Below are 6234 nucleotides of genomic sequence, written 5' to 3' on the forward strand. Positions count from 1 at the left end.
CTCAAAATGACTGTATTTAACCCATTTTTATTAGATATTTAATGTTTTCTATCTTTTTTCTTTTAAAGAGATAGTTATTATTTTAAGAATTTTTATACTGAAGAGTTCAAAGGAGGTGAAAGTAAGTGTTACTCATTTAGTTGTGTTAAACTCTTAGCGACCTCATGGACTATAGCCCGCCAGGCTCCTCTGTGCATGGGATTCTCCAGGCAAGAATACTGGAGTGGGTTGCCATTTCCTACTCCAGGGGATCTTCTTGACCCAGGGATCAAGCCCATGTCTCTTGTACTGCAGGCAGATTGACCGTCTGAGCCACCAGGGAAGCCCATCAAAAAGTGGTAGGTTTTTTCAAATTTTTTGATCTGTATTTAAAAGGAACGTTTGACAAAGATTCATTGGAAATAATCTGAACAAACAGGAGAATAGTTATTACCAATGAAACCTACAAAAACAATTCCAGGACATACAGTTTATCCGATATAACAACACCTCTAAATACTGTCACTGATATAAAACCCTGGTTCTCACTTTTCTAAAGACACAGTGGTATAATTAATAATATCCAATCACTTCTATTCTTTATTCAGTATATAGAAATTAAAATATCAATTAAAAATGAACATATCCTCCTCTTTAAATGCTTCTCACAGATATAATTTCAATATTTTTATTCAATAGTGGTGTGGTTTAAGAGATTTTTCATTCATGAGTCCAACAACAATCCACCTCAAAGGGAACTGACAGGCTATAGGCTCACAGTGCAAATAAAAGAGTTCAGGAATGCAGCAACAGACATTTCTAAAATACAAAACAGATAGAATTCTTAGAAAATACATGCAATAAGCTCTGCTAAGCAGCTGGCCACAGAACTATAAGATTTAGTAATTCTACTGATGATTTCCATGGGACTCCAGATGTTACCAAATTCAACCTAAACTCTCAGCTTCGGATTTGTATTTTGCTTTTCCAGTTTCACTAATGACACAAACATGATTCAAATCCCTGAAGTATTCATTACAGTCAAGGGCATATCCTATTACAAACTTGTCTGGAATTTCAAATCCAACAAAGTCCGGTCGATAGCCAATGCTTCGAGGGGTCCTTTTCACCAGCAAGTTGGCAACCTCAACCATCTTTGGATTATGCTGCTGGACGAGGGATAGGAAGATCTGCATTGTTTTGCCAAAGTCAATTATATCTTCAACAATCAAGATGTTCTTTCCAGCTAAAGTTGAGAGATTATCTCCACCAAGGACTTTGATGGCACCTGTTGACTGGTCATTACAGTAGCTCTTAAAAAATCTAGTCTGATAAAATCTACAGTCACAGGAATGAACCTATCACTATTTCTGTTCAGCTTTAACGTAGTCCAGCAGGTCCGCACAGAACGTATAGCCCGCCTTGAGCACACGGAGGGCCACGATGTGGTGGCCTCCCATATCCCCCATCACATCTCGGGCCAGCTTTTCTGTCCTGTCCAGAATGAGTCCATGAGGAATAAACACCTTTTCCAAATCCTTAGCATAATGGTTAGGTACACAAAATAGATCTAGGTCATCACCTGGCTCCTCATCACTAATCGTGACACAGGTGCTGTGGCACGCCATAACGGAGTTGGCTGGTGCGCGGGCCGAGGGCAGTCTGGCGAGGCGGCGGTGGGGTGGCGCAGGGGAAGCCAGAGGGCCCACCCGGAGCTCTTCCTAGTGTCTGCTGTTTTCTGCTGTCTTAACTGTGGCCATCGTTTATTATTTATGGGAATAAATTCCTAGAAATATAACTATGGGCATATGTCAACATTTTTCAGGCATTTTCTATTTTATCAAATTATGAGCCAAAATATTTGCATAAATGTGTATTCTCCCAACAACTCTGTATTTGGCTTTTCTGAGCACCCCCTGGGGATATTCCTCCCTCAATGGGGTATTGCCGTTTTAGAAAGCAAGCTATACAATAAAAGAATATGGAAAATAACATATATATATGTGTGTGAATAACTGAGTCACTCTGGTAGACAGCAGTAATTAACACAACATTGTAAATCAACTATAATTTTTTTTAAAGTTGCTAATCTAGCAATGTTCTCTGTCTCCAGGTTTTCCATGTTTACACCACCTATTTATTTTTTTAATCTCTTGCAATGTGACTTCTGGTATCAGAGCTTTTCTAATCCAAAAGTCTTTTTCAGACTTGATTCTTCTTGTTCCTTTGATTTATTTTCTCAATCTCTTGAGGCTCTGCATGCCATGCAGCCTGGAGCCCTGAAGTTAAACCTTCTGCTCTGGGGCTCCTCATTGGCAGCCTCTCTCAGTGAGCTTGAGATTCCGGACTTTGGGGGCAAAGTTTAATACACCCCACATCCAGATGGATGGATGGATGGATGGATCATAAACCTATGTCCTCTCCTTGGGCTCTGGCTCTTCCTACACCTTCAGCTTTCCTGCTCAGACTACAAACACCCGTCTCCTTCTACCACCAATAGTCTCCTTTTCTGCTCCAGTTGGGGGTGACATCTCTAGGGATGGATCCCAGCTTACCTCTCTACCCAGATACTCAATCCTGAGACCTGGACAATTTCTATGTCTGCTGAACGTCTTCTTCTGGATGTCTGTCCACTTCATCAACTCCTGTCAACAACTTTGATATCAAAGTCTCCCTCTTTCTCTAGGATCCTCTTCCTTATTTCTTCTACTTCTGTGTGTGGCTAAAGGGACCATGGCACACTTGACTCCTCTTCCCCCCTTGCTCTCTATCTACCACCTATTGTCCACCAAGCCCCATAGGAGAACATCTTCCTGGTGGGTTTCTCCATCTGCAGCCCTCTTGCCAGTCTCACGGCCACTGCTTTAGCTCAGGCCTTCGTCTTCTCTTCTCTGGACAATCTCATTAATTTCTTTGCTACTGGTACCCTTCGCCTAACCTCTCCTTGCTCCAATTCAGCCCATATGCTCAGTGGTTACCAAAGGCTCTTACCTGAGCCGTCTCCTTGAAGCATTTCTAATCATCTAAATTATCTGCTTAAGATTTGTCACCAGTCAGTAGTTCCTCACTAACCACAGAATACCCTCCTCAACCTCTTCAGCCTATCTTTTAAAAACACTTTCAGTTTTAGCTCTGGCCTTTACTCTTAGCCTAAACTCCCACCCCACCCAGCAAAGCTCAATCTGACACCATCACTCACATGTTATAGGAACGTGCCTTACTCTCACCCATCTATACATCTTTGTTGATGTCATTCTTTCCAATTGCTTTGCCGTGCTTCAGGGACCAGATTAAATCTTACATCTTCCACAGAAACAGTCCTCATTCTTAAAAAAATTAAGTGACCCTTTACCCTCTGAATTCTTATATCATTTACAAGTAACATACTTGAACATCCTTGTGTAGGTTTGTCTGGCACAGAGGAGGGTTTCTGAGATGAAGGTTGGAGGCTGGAGGGACTGGGATGAGCTAATCACTACACACTCCTAGTACTTACTACAAAATGCCTTAATAGTGCTAACGTTTACTGGGCATTTACATGAGAAAGCATATTGCATGCATTGCCTCGTTTAATTTTCACAGTATATGAGGCAAACAGGAAGCTATATAGGAGGGACTTAAGGGCTGCCGTCTAACTGGAAGCAGAAAATGCCAAGTAAATATGTTGTTTTTACTTAGATTTTATACTGATTCAAGGTGGCTTTGGAGGATACTGAGAGCAGTTATGGAAAAGAGGGACAAAATCTTCCCAGCCTACCACTTGGAGATGCAAACTGCTAATGTAGGAGTTATTCTTATGCTCATTACACAAATGAGAAAATTGATGCTTAGAGAGGTGGAGTGACTTGCCCAAGGTCATACTGCTGACCCAGGTGGAGCTGGACCTTGAGCCCAGTCCTTGTGATGACAAAACCCAGGCTTTATGGCATCATCATTATCACAGTACAGCTTGTCTTACCAAAAGTTTCCCTCTTTGGAGGTAGGAGTTTGCTTTTTTTACAAAGTTATTTTTCTCAAATCAATTGTCACAATGCTTACCATGTAGTTAGAGCCCAATGATTATTGTTTGAATGGATGAATAAATGAATAGGGAGTGAATACAAGAGACAAAGCCATCATAGTAGCCTTTTTCTTTTTATACTCAGATTACTATCCTCAGAAAATCCAGTGATCCTCTTATGTCCAGAAACTCCCCTTGTCCCTCCTTGGGAATAGAGTCTATGTTTGCCTGCATGCTGCTGCTGCTGCTGCTAAGTCGCGTCAGTCGTGTCCGACTCTGTGCGACCCCATAGACGGCAGCCCACCAGGCTCTCCCGTCCCTGGGATTCTCCAGGCAAGAACACTGGAGTGGGTTGCCACCTCCTCCAATGCATGAAAGTTAAAAGTGAAAGTGATGTCGCCCAGTCGTGTCCAACTCCTAGCGACCCCATGGACTGCAGCCCACCAGGCTCCTCCGTCCATGGGATTTTCCAGGCAAGAGCACTGGAGTGGGGTGCCATTGCCCTCTCCGGTTTGCCTGCATACATTGGTGTAAATACATTGGCTGGCCTGGCCAATGCTAAGATTTCCTGGGTGAAGTAGTGTGGATATAATGATACTCATAGCTACTAGATAAGAAAACAACAGCATTTTAAAAAGCTAAGATTGTGGCATGACTCACAGCTATCAAGCCTCCTTTATTCCTCTAAGGGAAGGAACCATTTCCTGTAATTTTCAATAAAACTTATAATAAAGAGAAGCCATGTATTTTAAAAAGGCTACGATTGGCTTCTTGTTTAGCAACTTTAATTATGTAGCTGTACAATTACTCCTTCAAGCATAACCTGGCTAGCTCTGTTACTGAGTTTGATCTTTTACAACACTGGGCTGGATGTGTGCTGAAGTGTACTGTTGATCTGGAATACAGTAAAATCTCGGGATTTTGTTATGCACTGAACTGTAGCCTTCCAAAATCCTTATATTGAAGTCCTAACCCCTGTACCTCAGAATGTGACTATTTGGAAGTAGGGCCTTTAAAGAGATAATAAAGGTAAAATGAGGTTATATGGCTGGGCCCTAATCTATCATAACTGAAGTCTTTATAAGAAGAAGAGATGAAAACACAGACACAAGGACTTACCCAGTGATTAAGATTCCACCTTCCAACACAGGGGGCGTGGGTTCAATCCCTGTCAGGGAACTAAGAGCCCACACACCAAAAGGTGTGGCCAAAAATTAAAAGTAAGTAAATAAAAAGTTTGCATGTATGCACTTCCACTTACCACCTCACTCTGCTTGACTTCCTCAAATTGTATGTAATCATTTTATACTGTTAAGTTAGTCATGTTCCCATTATGGCTTGCAATTGTAATTATCTTTTATTTTTTTGTCTGGCTATTGATTGTGAAAACTGATAAACATGTTTTACTATTGTGGGGAAAAAAAAAAAAAAAACAACCAGGGACTTCCCTGGCAGTCCTGTGATTAAGACTCACTTTCACTGCAGAATCTGTCTGCAATGTGGGAGACCTAGGTTCTATCCCTGGGTTGGGAAGATCCCCTGGAGAAGGGAAAGGCTACTCTCTCCAGTATTCTGGCCTGGAGAATTCCATGGGCTGTATAGTCCACGGGGTTGCAAAGAGTCGGACATGAATGAACGACTTTCACTTTCACTTTCCACTGCAGGGGGCGCAAGTTTGATCCCTGGTGAGGGAACCAAGATCCCACATGCCACGTGGCCTAAATAAATAAAATTAAAAAAAAAAAAACAGACACAGAAGGAAGACTATCTGAAGACAGGGAGAAAGCAGTCTTCAGCTAACCTAAGGAGAGAGGCCTCAGAAGAAATAAAACCTGCTGACACCTTGATCTTGGACTTCTAGCCTCCAGAATGGTGAGGAAATAAATTTCTGTTGTTTAAGCCACACCGTCTGTGGTACCTGGTTATGGCAGCCCTAGCAAACTAATACAGATCTTAAGGTCTTGATGTGGGAAAAAACCTGGAGGCCATCCGGTACATTCACCCTTAGGAGTCTTGCTTTCACCACTTCACATCCCCCTCATCTTTCTAACAGTGTTTTCCTTTGAACAGCTCCTCTTTGAAGATCTCCTCACCTTCACAAGATGCTTATTTCATCTCAGGCAGCTTTGACTAACAGTGAGCTTTGCAGATAGAACAAAATCTTTGTCCAAATTCTGAAGGCAGCTCTGCAAGTGTGCTATAACCAGCATAGAGCAGAGAACTGGCACAATTTCTTTGCAGGATGGGTTCCCTGG

The 6234-nt window shown here is 42.1% G+C and overlaps 1 pseudogene; it reads right to left on the reverse strand.

The window, feature by feature from the left end:
• Window positions 1–632: 632 nt before the first annotated feature.
• LOC109570237 (hypoxanthine-guanine phosphoribosyltransferase pseudogene) lies at window positions 633–1879 on the reverse strand (annotated as a pseudogene).
• Window positions 1880–6234: the final 4355 nt, after the last annotated feature.

This window comes from Bos indicus, chromosome 16, assembly GCF_029378745.1.
Source record: "Bos indicus isolate NIAB-ARS_2022 breed Sahiwal x Tharparkar chromosome 16, NIAB-ARS_B.indTharparkar_mat_pri_1.0, whole genome shotgun sequence".
Lineage (NCBI taxonomy): Eukaryota > Metazoa > Chordata > Mammalia > Artiodactyla > Bovidae > Bos > Bos indicus.